Source organism: Myxocyprinus asiaticus, chromosome 19 (genome assembly GCF_019703515.2).
Source record: "Myxocyprinus asiaticus isolate MX2 ecotype Aquarium Trade chromosome 19, UBuf_Myxa_2, whole genome shotgun sequence".
In the NCBI taxonomy this organism is placed as follows: domain Eukaryota; kingdom Metazoa; phylum Chordata; class Actinopteri; order Cypriniformes; family Catostomidae; genus Myxocyprinus; species Myxocyprinus asiaticus.
Genome location: NC_059362.1, coordinates 7,200,504 through 7,213,965, shown reverse-complemented (window position 1 = coordinate 7,213,965; position 13,462 = coordinate 7,200,504). Strand labels below are relative to the sequence as shown.

General features: G+C 40.5%; 1 long non-coding RNA gene across 1 annotated transcript; it reads right to left on the bottom strand.

The window, feature by feature from the left end:
• Positions 1–4,771: 4,771 nt before the first annotated feature.
• Positions 4,772–11,744, bottom strand: LOC127409935 (uncharacterized). Its single transcript, XR_007892061.1, has 3 exons — positions 11,647–11,744; positions 11,275–11,319; positions 4,772–6,742 (listed from the first exon to the last, which is right to left on the bottom strand). It is a non-coding gene; the product is annotated as an uncharacterized LOC127409935 (long non-coding RNA).
• Positions 11,745–13,462: the final 1,718 nt, after the last annotated feature.

The following is a 13,462-nucleotide window of genomic DNA, read 5'->3' as shown; positions in this document are numbered from 1 at the left end:
CAAGCTCTCCTCAGATCATCATCCCCTCGTCCTTATTCTGTCAACGCCATTGATGAGGCTGTCAGGGACCCTGCTCATTGAGAGGAGTGCCTGCCTCTCTTTGCATATGTACAAAAAGGAGAAGGGGAAGAGAGGTAGAGACAAGGCAGGTGTTGAATGGAGGATACCATGGGGAAAAGCTTCAGAGGCCGAGGACATGAAGTGCATGCATTCCCACTGGAGCTGGTGAAGCAGGGGATGACGCGTGGAGCAGAGAGATACTCCCTCCCAGCAGTAGGAGCCTGGAGCTTCACTCAGGCGGTAAGAGGGGGGAGGTCGCCACAGATCTGTACTCATAAAGTTCAGGCAGAACAGCAGGAATGTGGAGGCGGGAAACTAAAATAGTCTTAAAGTGTTTTGAGGAGGTCCCGTAAGTTTGAGATTAAGTTGTGTCACAGAAAAGGAGAGGCAACCAGGATTTCTCATTCACGGGAAATAGAGGGTGCTAGAGTTCGCCATGAAACAGAATTCCTAATTAGCAGCACAGCGGGAAAGTTCCGCTGAGTTGATACAGCGCAGAGCGCATGTGGACCGGTTTTTGCACTAATGATCTAGAACACACAGAGGCCCGCTAAATGCACAGTGCTGCGGGGGTTGGCGCAGAGGTGGGTGGGTGTCCTATCCCTTCTCACGTCCCAGCAGGCCACTGAGCATGTTACAGTATCAAGAGCCTCCTAATTAGACCCCAACACCTCACAAGGGCCTGACATTAATATTAATTGACCTCCGTGGGCTGTGGTTACATTTGTCTTGCATATACAGATGGAGAGGAACATACAGCAGCGAAAAGGAAAGATAAACGTAGAAAAAATGAAGAGTGGAATAGGGAAATAGATCCCTCTATACAGTTATAAAGGAGGAGGTGTATGCTCTAGAGGGATCTGAACTGGGAGGGAGGGCATGCATGACTGTATGCAGCTATGGCTTCTTTCCTGCAAGTATGTGGCATGTGAATCCTGGCATGATTGTAAACAAACTGAAGGTGTAATTACTCCAGCTGCCACAGAGCACAGACAAAAGATGCAGGTGGGGGGGGCAAGTGTTGTGTAGTGTTAAGAGGTGGGTGTGAAAGTTCAAGACAAACCCTTAATGAAGCCTGCGGGTGACTTGTAAAAGGATTTCAATGAACCAAAACAGGGGTAAAAAAAAAAAAAACTATTAAAATATGAAACATAATGAAAATATTTTATATGTATTTGCAGACCATATGACTTGTATGCTATATTCCAAGACTTATGATAGCTGTGTAAAATCTTGGCCTCTGCAGTACCTCTTAAATCTAATTTGTAATTCTGCATTACAGCATTCAAACGGACATTCGATGACGACGTGACAACCATAGGGGTTTGTTCCTATTCACTTTTGTTGTATGGAAAAGAGAATACGCGATACTCTGATGAACAACTTTTGTTTTTCACAGAAGACTGTTATACGGTTCTGGACCAACAAACGATTCAGTAAATGGTGACATCATTTCCATTTTTGGGTGAACTAACCCTTTAAAACCAACTCTCCCTGTTTGAGGAAACAACACACACTCCAAAGGGTTAGGTATTTGAGGTGAATGGGGTCAAAGTGTTTATGCATTCCTGAGAACTGCACAGCCGAAGAACTAGACAAAAGAACTGGACAGAGTTGGCAGAACTTGGGCCCCTGAGAGAATACTTAAAGGTGGTTTGGTGTCTTCAGTAATCCAAGAGTTGGAGGCCCTGTCAGGATGATGTTGTCATTCAGGAGAATTCATACCTGGAGGTGAGGGGGGAATGCTATTTGAGCTGTACAGGAGAGCAACTGTTGCTGTGCTGGACCAGGCTGTTTGCCCCACTGGGAGGTCTGGTGCACAGGGTACTTATTAGTCTTAGGACGAGGCTTTGTGGACAGATTTAACAGCTTCAGCCAGGATTTCTCGTGCCGGTGCCAAGTTAAGCCACAGCATAATTAGTAAACCTCAGAGGAATGTTCTTGATGTGGCCTATTACAATAGCCTCTTAGATAGATGCTGAAACATGCTCTTGAACTGTACACATGCAGGACACTGCAATCTGCTTCACACACTCTCTTTCTGTTTGCCACACTCATACACGTGCACGCACAGGCATGCATAAAGGACAGTTACTTACATTAAAGAGGCCCAGATGCTTCCTTGATTAAATTTGACCACACAAACACAAATGAAGGCAAATGGATGCGCATGAAGCATATGTTCAGAATGTCGCATGGAGCACATAATGGGCGAAGGAGAGAGTGAAGTATGAAATTCACTGCTGAATTCACGTGGGGTACATTAGCTCTAATGCTTTGTAGTGTAAAAAGACAGCAGGGTAAAATTAACCTCAGTGGTCTAAGTAAGGGTGTAGGGAGTAAGGGTATCAACTTGAGTGTGAGAGAGTCTCATTTGTCCCCTAGAAGCACAGATCTAGCAATACACAAAGGGGACGATATCACACACTTCTGATAACTGATCATTAGTTTCCTTTTATTCTGTCCATGACTCAAAAACTGTCATTGTTTTCACTTTTAATACCTTGAGTTTTGCTTGGATTTATATCAAAGCTCTAGCCTTCAGTCAAACTGGACAGTCAAGTCCTTATATTAAGGTCCTTACAGACTTACAAGCTAAATGGAAGGAATCAAATGTGACTGTATACTCTGCCAAGAGAGTGCCCTTTTACATATTTAATAAGTTTTGAGTAGTTTGCATATTAATGTAATCCTTGGATAGAGGTGGAGGTAAACAGATTAGGCTCGCTGTTCATAATGGTTGGCTTGAGGAACACTTTTCTTAATTATATACTCTAAAAGAAACCTTAAGCACAAGCATAACAATGGCCTGAATTGTCCATGGCTATTTCTTGGTTATGGATCTATTAAGTCCAGTGTAGAGGTCTGGTTTTGCCAAGGACATTTTGGACATTAATTTAGCAGTTATTAAGGTAATTCTAAGCTTGTATTTACCATACACTCCATCATACTATTCTCCGCGGCATCAACGCACAACTCACCACGTGCCCCCACCGAGAGCGAGAACCACTTTATAGCGACCATGAGGAGGTTACCCCATGTGACTCTACCCTACCTTGCAACTGGGCCAATTTGGTTGCTTAGGAGACCTGGCTGGAGTGACTCAGCACGCCCTGGATTTGAACTCGCGACTCCAGGTGTGGTAGTCAGCGTCTTTACTCACTGAGCTACCCAGGTCCCCTAATTCTTGTTTATTTGATGTCACATGCATTTGAGTAGGATAAGCTTGACAACGTTGCCTAAATGCATTAAAGTAAACTTACTTAATGGATAAAAATATAATAATTGATAGGATTTTTGTGTTTGTTGTTTACTCGCTATTTGTCTGTTTCTAAGTGAAATAAAAAAGGCACTTAAAATGTTCTTACTACAGCAATTTTGACATCGATGAAAAGTCTGAAAAAGTGCATGTACATTATCAAAGCAGAGTACAAAAGCAATTCGCGAAACTAAAACTAGCTTTAGTGCACTAATGCAATAGGCTCGGCATTTATTTGTAGACTACCGCTCCATCTTTAGTGTAATTATGGCTGGTTTCTAGTATTAGGTCTGTTTGTGCAATTCTACCCCCCACCCCGACTCCATTCGAAAACATTTGATACACTCAATTTAGACCATGAAGCACTCCACTTATTAAATAATCAGTACAATAAGATGTGTTAGATAAAGTAGACATCCAAAATGTGTAGTGATAGGACTTTAAGGGATCACAAAATTCTGAACAATTTACTGTCTTTGCCTCATTAATATGTAATCATGTAACAAGTACACTGTCTAGTACCCACTCAACCGCTGAACTGGCTACTACCAAGACAAGTAAAATTTAGTTAGTGGTGCTTTTATAATAGATACATAAATCCATGACCTTTATTCCCTTTTAGTGGCAACCAAGCTGTTCACTCACACTTCCTTGCAGACCTTTCTAAAACCCCATTGTCTTAAAGAACCTTAGAGAACCATCTAGATAATTGAAATGCTTAACTGAAAATGCAAATGGATAAAGTTTCTTCAGATATAGTCAGAGATAACCTACAAATACTATAAAAGCCTTTATCAATTATCTAATTATCCGAAGGTGGAATATTTTCCAAACGTGCTTGAGTAATGACAATAAACACCAGTTTCTCCCCTCCAGATACAGTTCAAACTCAGCCCTCCTAAACCATCACATTTAAAGCTGTCTCCTTCAAATTACACAACTTAACCACGCCTCATTGCTGCATTAAACACCAAAGAATATAACTCCCAAGCTAGCTTACATTTCAAGTTAGGACTCCATTAACTTGGCAAGTGGCAAAATTAGGTTTTATCCCAGTTCTGCTCGGTTGAACTACAGACCATTTGAGGCCCTGAGTAGTGAAAAAGTGTTCATCTACTCACACTGAGGCGTTATTAATTACCCTGGCTGTGTTGAAGCTCGGGTGCGCCGGGGGGTTCAGAAGCTAATGCTTCCCGTTTGACCGCGGATGCTCTGTCTAACACTTCCCCCAAGAGGAGTTTCACTAATTAATCTATCGTCTTCAGTAAGTTGATGCCCCCCACCCCCACCACCACCCCCACCCCTTTAGGGAGTCTTCAGGGAGAGAGAGCAAGAGGGCGGGAGAGCGATTTCAATTATCTTCATACAATACTCAAATCTAGAGGTGAATTTTGAACTGAGAACAACTCTTGACTGTGTGTGTTATGGTTCTAAAGCAGTTTTTTTATTATTTATTTATTTATTTATTTATTTTTTCAAACAGTGTTTTTCCTTTTTATTTGAGTGTCTATGTGGGGAAAAAGACTGGTCATTTTTGGTTGCTATGGTTTAGCATTCTAAAGCTCTGTGAAAGCATGGAACAACATAACCAGCAATTTTGCAACCACCCATTCACACAAACACATAATAAACAGAAGTGTCAGTAGCAGTGTTGGGGAGGCTACATTGAAACTTGTCAGACTACATACTAACATACTAATATTTAAACTACAATCAAGCTACCCATTTAAAAAAGTAGTCAGTAACACTTCAAGCTAATTAAAAGTAGCTAACTACATTGTAGTTAATATATAACTGATTTTTTATATAACTGAGTAATATTTCAATAGCAGGATTAGAATCAAAGTGATATCATTAACAGCATTTGAACAGATTAAAACACACAATAAATACCACTAATAAACAAATACACAAAATTAACACTAAATTCCATCATCATAGTATCACTAAAAAACACTCAAACACATAATGTACCAACATAGTTTCATAGAATCACATTGTTATTGCTACATTTTTACTTGGCTCACTGTACGTTTCACGGCAGTTTTCTGGTAAAAATGAACACTAGAGGCGCTACAACAATTTGCCTATCACATTTTCTTTATATGACATTATCGGTTAGGTTTACGTTTAAGGTTTTGGGTAGGGATGTAGGTTTTGTTGAATTAAAATCCAATAGAGCATTAACCTTAAAATCCTTATCTGTATGGGTGAACATTTAACTCACTTTTAGTGCCACACAGTGGATATTTCACCTCTGCCGTGATGTGTAACGACCACGTAGTGTCATTTTGCTAAACAAAATTTTCATGAGATCATAATGTAATCAACATGCAGAAATTATGACCATCTACACTCACTGAGCACTTTATTACTAACACTATGATCCTAATAAAGTGCCCGACATGGTCTTCAGGTGTTGTAGCCCATCCGCCTCAAGGTTCGATGTGTTGTGCATTCTGAGATGCTATTCTGCTCACTACAATTGTACAGAGTGGTTATTTGAGTTACCATAGCCTTTCTGTCAGCTTGAACCAGAACCAGTGAACATTAACTGAAGCTCCTGACCCGTATCTGAATGATTTTATGCATTGCACTGCTGCCACATGATTGGCTGATTAGATAATCGGGTGAATAATTAGTTGTACAGCTGTTCCTAATAAAGTCCTCTGTGAGTCTATGTGCTTCCTGTGTCAGTAGAGACATTTTTTTATTCTAAACTGAGGAATCTGAAGTCTCATCTCATATGATATTTCTATAATGTCTTAGAGTCATCATTGTGTAGTTTGATAAAATAAGATTGTGAATTATGTTTAAAAATAAGTAATTAAATAATAATTGTATTTATAACCCCAGTGAGCAAGCCGAAGGCGACTGTGGTAAGGAACACAAAACTCCATAAGATGTTGGTTAATGGGGAAAAATAACCTTGGGAGAAACCAGACTCACTGTGGGTGCCAGTTCCCCTCTAGTTAACATCGTGAATATAATGCCAATATTACTTATGTATAGTGCAAGTCATTGTTTAAAATTATTAAACTAAGTAAGTGTTAAGGGTCAGTGTTTAAAACAAAGATTTTGTATGAACTGTAAGATTAATGACTAATGTCTTTGAAGTCAATCCTGGATTAACTGCAGAAATTCACATAGATTTAATTGTCCTTGTTAGTTGGCTTAATTGATACTCTTATTAATTGATAGTCTATGTATTCCATTTCAAGAGTGCAGTCCATCATTAGACCGAGGTGATGCAGGCAGAGATCAGTTAGGTGCATTGCAATTCAACCTGGCCTGTCTATCCTAAGTCCAAGGTTCAGGCAATGGCATATGAAGTATCCCATGTCTTATGGTTGGAGTTGGCATCAGTTCATCCTCTGAAGTCCATCGTAAAAGATTGAAGTGATGATTGGCTGGCTCCGGCTGCTATTAGTCATCATCACACAGCGACACATAGCAGTAGGTTGAGACAGGGAAACAAATAAAATAATATTAGCATAGATGCCATTCAATTAATTACAGAGTTATAGTGTAATGTTTAATGTGTGTATTTATGTATTTCATGTCTTTTATTTTGAAAAGTTTAGCTCCTGTTTCATGTCATGTGCTCCCCAGTCATGTGATGTACTGTTTTCCCTCCATGTTCATGTGTCTTGTTTTCATTGGTTCATTGTTTGATTATCTTGTTTAGAGTTCTGTTTGTTCATTGTTATCTTTGTCATGTGTTATCAAATGTCCAAGTATTTAAGCCCTCATGTTTTCCATTGTCAGGTATTGTGTTTGTTAATGTAGTCATTGTTTATAGTCAAGTCAAGTTTATGTCAAGTCAAGTTTATATTCAGGTTAATTGTTCATGTTTATAGTTAGGGTTTATTGGTTCTCACTTTATGTAAATAAATTGCACTTGGCTTCTTCATTTCATCGTCATCGTCATTGCCAAAGCCAACATCGCTACATATAGATCATGATCACTGTTTCTGGTTCCGGCAGACCTAACTAAAGCAGCCTAATTGTGAGTTGAAGGATAAATTAGGTGTATGCCTGGCTAAATAGATGAGTCTTTAGTCTAGACTTAAACTGAGTGAGTGTGTCTGCATTTTGAACAGTGTTAGGGAGACTATTCCATAGTTTAGGAGCCAAATATGAAAAGGATCTACCTCCCTTTGTGGATTTTGATATTCTAGGAAAGATTAACAGGCCAGAATTTTGCGATCGTAATGAACGTGATGGAATGTAGCGTGGTAGAAGGTCACTTAAGTACTGCGGAGCTAGACCATTCAAAGCTTTGTACGTAGTTAACAGAATTTTAAAATTAATACAAAATTTAACAGGTAGCCAATGTACAATGATTAAATGGAGCTAATATGATCATATTTCTTGGTTCTCGTCAGCACTCTGCTGCATTTTGAACCAATTGAAGTTTATTTATTGATCTTGCTGGACATCCTCCCAGTAATGCATTACAATAATCTAGTCTTGAGGTCATGAAAGCATGAATTAGTTTTTCGGCATCAGTAACAGAGAGCATGTGTCGTAATTTAGCAATATTTCTTAGGTGGAAGAATGCTGTTCTACAAACATTGGTAATTTGATTTTCAAAGGACGGACTGGTATCAAATATAACACCTAAGTTCTTCGCTGTTGAAGACGATGTAACAGTAAATCCATCGATTATCATGTAAATGTCAATCAGAAACAACAACATTACTTAACTCAATATGGATTATTAAGGACTGTTAAACTGCTTAAAAGGGTCATGAAATGGAGAATAAAAATGTCCTTGATATTTAGACATATAAGAGGCAACTGTACTATAAAACATACTGTAAATTTCAGAACTCAAAACTTCCTCCCCAGTCTAAAAAGAGCATTTATAGTTGCCACACTGCTGAAACCTCTCATTTTAAAATCTGTCTGTTTGTGAGGTCATGACACATTGCTCATTTGCATTTACACATCCCACAACATGTGTCATTGCACCCTTGGCCCCGCCCACTGATGCGCAGTTCAAGTCAAGAGAGCAGGCCTTCCATGGCTAACTATTAGTGATGGGAAGATCGGATCACTGACTTGAATCTTTGAGTCTCGTTCAGCAAAATGAACGAATCTTTTTTCATGTCATTTAGTTCATTTGAGCAGAATTAAATTAAAATGTTAAATTTTCAATAGCCAAATCCCCCCAACACGTCTACTTACGCAAACTTTGATTATAGTCCCAATAAGGAAAAAGGTATAATGCAGCCAAGGACAAATTATGAGAAACAGAAAGATTAGTTCACCTCTGGATTGAATCTTCTTGTCTGAGTCGTTCGAAATGATTAGTTCACCTCTCGAGTCTTCTGGTCCGAATCGTTCGTTCATTTGTCACGGGACGCTGCACATACGGCTGTCACGTGACAAAAGAACGAACGACTTGGACCAGAAGACTGGAGAGGTGAACTAATAATTTCTGTTTCCTGTGTGTGCAGTGCATAGCGTATACGGCTGTCACGTGACAAAAGAATGAACGACTCGGACCAAAAGAGTTGAAAGGTGAACTAATCATTTCTGTTTCCTGTACAGCGCCTATGCGGGTTTCACGTAACAAACGAACAGAGGTTGCCCAATGCACATGCGCGGTCAACACAAAATGAACGAAGCACTCTCTGAGACTACTCGTTCTTCTGAGTCACATAAAAGATTCGTTCAAAATGAACGATTCGTTTATGAACGACCCATCACTACTAACTATTCCTAACATAACACCTCAGGGGACCCATCTGGACTACTTTGAATTATTCAGTGCACTTACAGTACGTCGTTTCACCGTTTTTAGCACTATGATGTGTTCGTTTTTTTCAGCTCATGTCAGCATGGATTGCTAGTGAACAGTCATATTACGATTCAAGCTTTGCAAAGGAACTATTGAAGGATGGGGCAGTTAAAAACACTTAAAAACGTAAGTAAACTGTTTCATTCATGAATATTTGAAATGTCATTACTGTTTGATAGTTTATGGTGCTGACCCAGATAGCAAACCGACATAGAATCAACGTAGAATCGATGTTTCTCACAGCATGACCTTGATCTCCGACGTTGATTCCGCATCTTTTTGCTCATCGAAGTCACATTGAATCTACGTCGTTCACGCCATTGAAAACAAACATAAAATCGATCTTATTGGTTTGCTTACCTGATGTTGAAACGACGTTATACAATCAACATATTTTCTACTTTTGTTTTTTAAATCCCAATTACTTAAAAATGAATAAATCAGCCTATATATTTACTCCTTATTAAACACACAGTACATTCAGATACTCGTTTTTTATTTATACAAAATATACATTTACAAACACATCATTATTTCGAGTTAACTTTTTCTACAGTATTTAAACTTAATACTTAAAAGCAAATTATAGAAAAAAATGCCTTCACACTGTTGCATTCACAAATGGATGTATAATAACAAATTACAGGCTAATTTAAAGATTTTAAAAGTTAGTCCATCCATAAAATTAAAATGCTGTGATCATACACACATCCTCATGTTGTTCTGAACCTTAGACATTTTTATTCTGTGAAACACAAAAGGAGATAAGGCAGAACATTAGGGACTGATATTGTCAGTCACCATTTTCTTTCATTGCACATTTCTTTTCTATTGTGGTTGACTGAAATTCAATATTGCAATATCTTCTTCTGTGTTTCACAAAAGAATAACATACAGTTTTCAAACATACAGAGTCCCTTAAGAGGACAGAGAGGGAGGATTCTCACCCCCTCAAACCCCCCACCCCCCAGGATAGATTTGCATTCCCTCGCAAACACAAAAAACAAAACATGGTTTTAGTACAGTAATCATAGTTGAACTGTGGCATTTGTAGTAAAACCATAACCACAAAACTTACCATGGTTTTAGTAGTAACCATATTTTAACCATGATACTTGTAGTGAAACCACTGTATAATAATACAGGACAATGAAAAGTATGGTTATACAATTAGAATTTTGTGGTCCCTCTGGTTTTACTCACATAATTAAACTGTTGTTACAGCTGAAAAAAATAATAACCGTTATGAAAATTAAACCTTGTTTTACTACAGAAACCATTGTTTACCATGGTATTTAAAAACCATTACTACAAGATTTACCATGGTGTGGCAAATCAGGTTCTCAATTTGTAAAGGAGGAAGCGGGGACCGGGTGAACAATCCACGTCAGACATTTAATAAATATTTTTCAGTGTATAACAAAACAAAAACGCGCACTGCTTTTCAGCCAGCTATGTATAAACATAAAGACACACACATCTGGGATGCAATGAGGGTGAGAAAATTATGAATTTTAATTTTGGGGTGAAATATCCCTTTAACTTAAGGGATTCTCTGCAACTGGATCAAGATCTTTGCTCTTGCAGTTCAAGTTATATTTGCATACATCTAATTTTGAAGAGAACTTGCAAGTAGACAACCATCCATATAAAAGCAGAAAAAAGTCTTGTGTGGTGTAGGTAAGACTGGAATGTATTAAAACTCAGGAATCAATTCACAATCTTAATTTAAAGTAACATGGCAGCATTGTGAGAAATCCACTGACCTCACGGCAAATGTTCCTACCTTTTACATATTGTTTCCATGAAAAATGCAGCTACATGCAGCTAAATTGTCAATAAAAGAAGTATGTTGAAGAAAAAAACTTGAAAATATAATAGTTGGGCTGTAATATGTTAGAAAATAGCAATAAATGAATTTGTTTTCATAAATTAATTTATGAGGTATTTTTTATGTTATTGCCCTTTTAAGGGATAATGATCAGCAGGCTTATAAAATATATTATAAGTAGATATTTCTGGAGTAATTCATGTGCATCAGTAAGTGTACAGGCAACATTTATTTTCATTGACATCTGTTTTTTGGTCTGTACCATGTAAGCTTGCAAATGTGGAAAATTATGATCAATGATGAGAAAGACTTTACCATTCAATGATGTCCTGTGGTGTGGCTCTGTTGAGGAGTTCCTCCCTAAAGGTAAAAGAAAAGGCATCAATCTGTGTTTACATGCACTAATTTTCGTCAATCCGAATAAATTCAATCCAATTGCAGATTCTGAATGTACTGTTTATATGTCCCCTAAACTTTGCAATCCGATACAAATATTAGTTTACATGTGCATTACATGTATTCCGAAACAAATTTCTGCGCATGTGAAGAGCGTCAGTCGTTGCGTTCTGAAGAAGCAGAGAAAGGCTGAGAAAGTGAGTATGGAACCAAATTCCGTAACTGGTGTTTTTGCTTTGTTGAGATATCTAAAAAAAAATGCCAGAAAAGCTTTCTTCTTAAGTTACTCACTCTACTCGACAAATGAAGAATTAGAAGCAGCATCTGACTTAACCATGTATTTGCTTCATGCCCATTCCTCCTCCACTCTAACCACAGGCATCTCTGGATGCAAGTACGAAGTAAAGACATGTGAGTGAGAGTTGTCCTTAAAGGAGTTTACAGATGTGGAATGGAAACCAAATAATAGGGACTTTAAGCAACATCTGCGGACGGGACGCTACGCAAGAATCATTAAGCAGTACTGACGGCAGAACAGAGCATTTAATCATTCAAGCAAAAAAGTAGGCTATTTAAAACAGCAATAGAAGTGATGCTTGCAGTGTTAAATAACTGTCAGAAGAAGAGTTTTAGAGATATTATAATTAATAGGCTATCGATAGTTTTGAGGTTTTTTTATTCAAAGCCTATAACCGTGTGCAATTTAACATAAGTTCCCCTTCTGTCACTCACTCGACCTTGTGTCGATGTAGTGACACTAGGGGTCGCCCTTGGGAGCCCCAAACACCTCAGATCTTTGAGAAAAGGCCAATGAGAATTGGTGAGTGGAATTTGCATGCCACTCCCCCGGATATACGGGTATAAAAGGAGCTGGCTCGCAACCACTCATTCAGATTTTTTCTTTGAAGCCGAGCGGTTGTACTATCAGCGAGCTGAATACTACTGCTGTTCCATTCACCTCTTAAGAAGCATATGCTGTTGGATAAATGGCACCTCGCACCTCGCCATTTAATTCCGGGTACGAGGCCGGCCCGGCTGGCGCTGAAAGCGATTTGGGGGCCCCGCGGACCTCCCATTCCCCAGCACGCTTGTTTGCCCCCGGCGAGTTCTGAGAGGAGACCAGCTCGCCCCAGGGCCAGCTTAGTGTCCCTTTTGGAGCTCCGGAACGGGATGAGTGCTCGATCGCTGCATCTGAGAGCGCACTGGCGAAGTCAGACGCCGAGGACTCGACTGGGCTGCCTTCGGGTCGAGCCCATCCAGTCTGAGGCTGATGGCGAGATGACCGCCATGCTTGCCCGGGCCGCCGCGTGCTCCCCTGAGCCCTCACGGCTAGATGATTGGTTCCTGGGTTCGGGCCGCCGCACACAGCCACGCCCCCCTCCCCTCAGTCTCTTTCTTCCCGGAAGTGCACGAAGAGCTGACAAGGTCATGGAGGGCACCTTTTTCTGCCCGAAACCAACCTCCCAGCTCGTCCGCTCTCACTACCCTGGGTCACATAGCCAGTGTTTATGACCGCCATTATCACGGCAACCGGGCACTGAGCACCTGCGACTTAGACGCCGCGAACTCGGGCTCCCCACCTTCGCGCGTCCGGTCGCACCACAAAAAGTCCCTCAAAAAGTCCCTCCTCCCCCGTCGCCAACCTCCCCGATGGTGGGTACATGGAGCAAGGTAAGTGCTTCGAGGGTCCCCTCAGCGCAGCCATGAGTTCGAGATGAAGCGAGGCTCATCGACGTGGCATCCCTTGCTCCCTCCTGCCACGAGGCCCCACCCACAGGTACGTTAAATGCGATCGTCCACTTAGTGCCCCTCGCCCGGAGCTTGGACACGTGGCTAGCGCTTTCCAGCCTGTCGCGGTGGTTGGCCAGGACCATCCGACTCGGCTAAGTGATTCAGTTCACCAGGCGCCCGCCCTGGTTCAGCGGCATCCGCTTCACTTCGGTGAGGGGCGAGAACGCCGCCACCTTGAGTGCGGAGATCACGACCCTTCTGCACAAGGGCGCGATAGAGCCTGTCCCTCCAGTCGAGATGAAGAAAGGGTTTTACAGCCCTTCATCGTACCAAAGAAAGGCAGTGGGTTGCGGCCAATCTTGGACCTGCAAGTTCT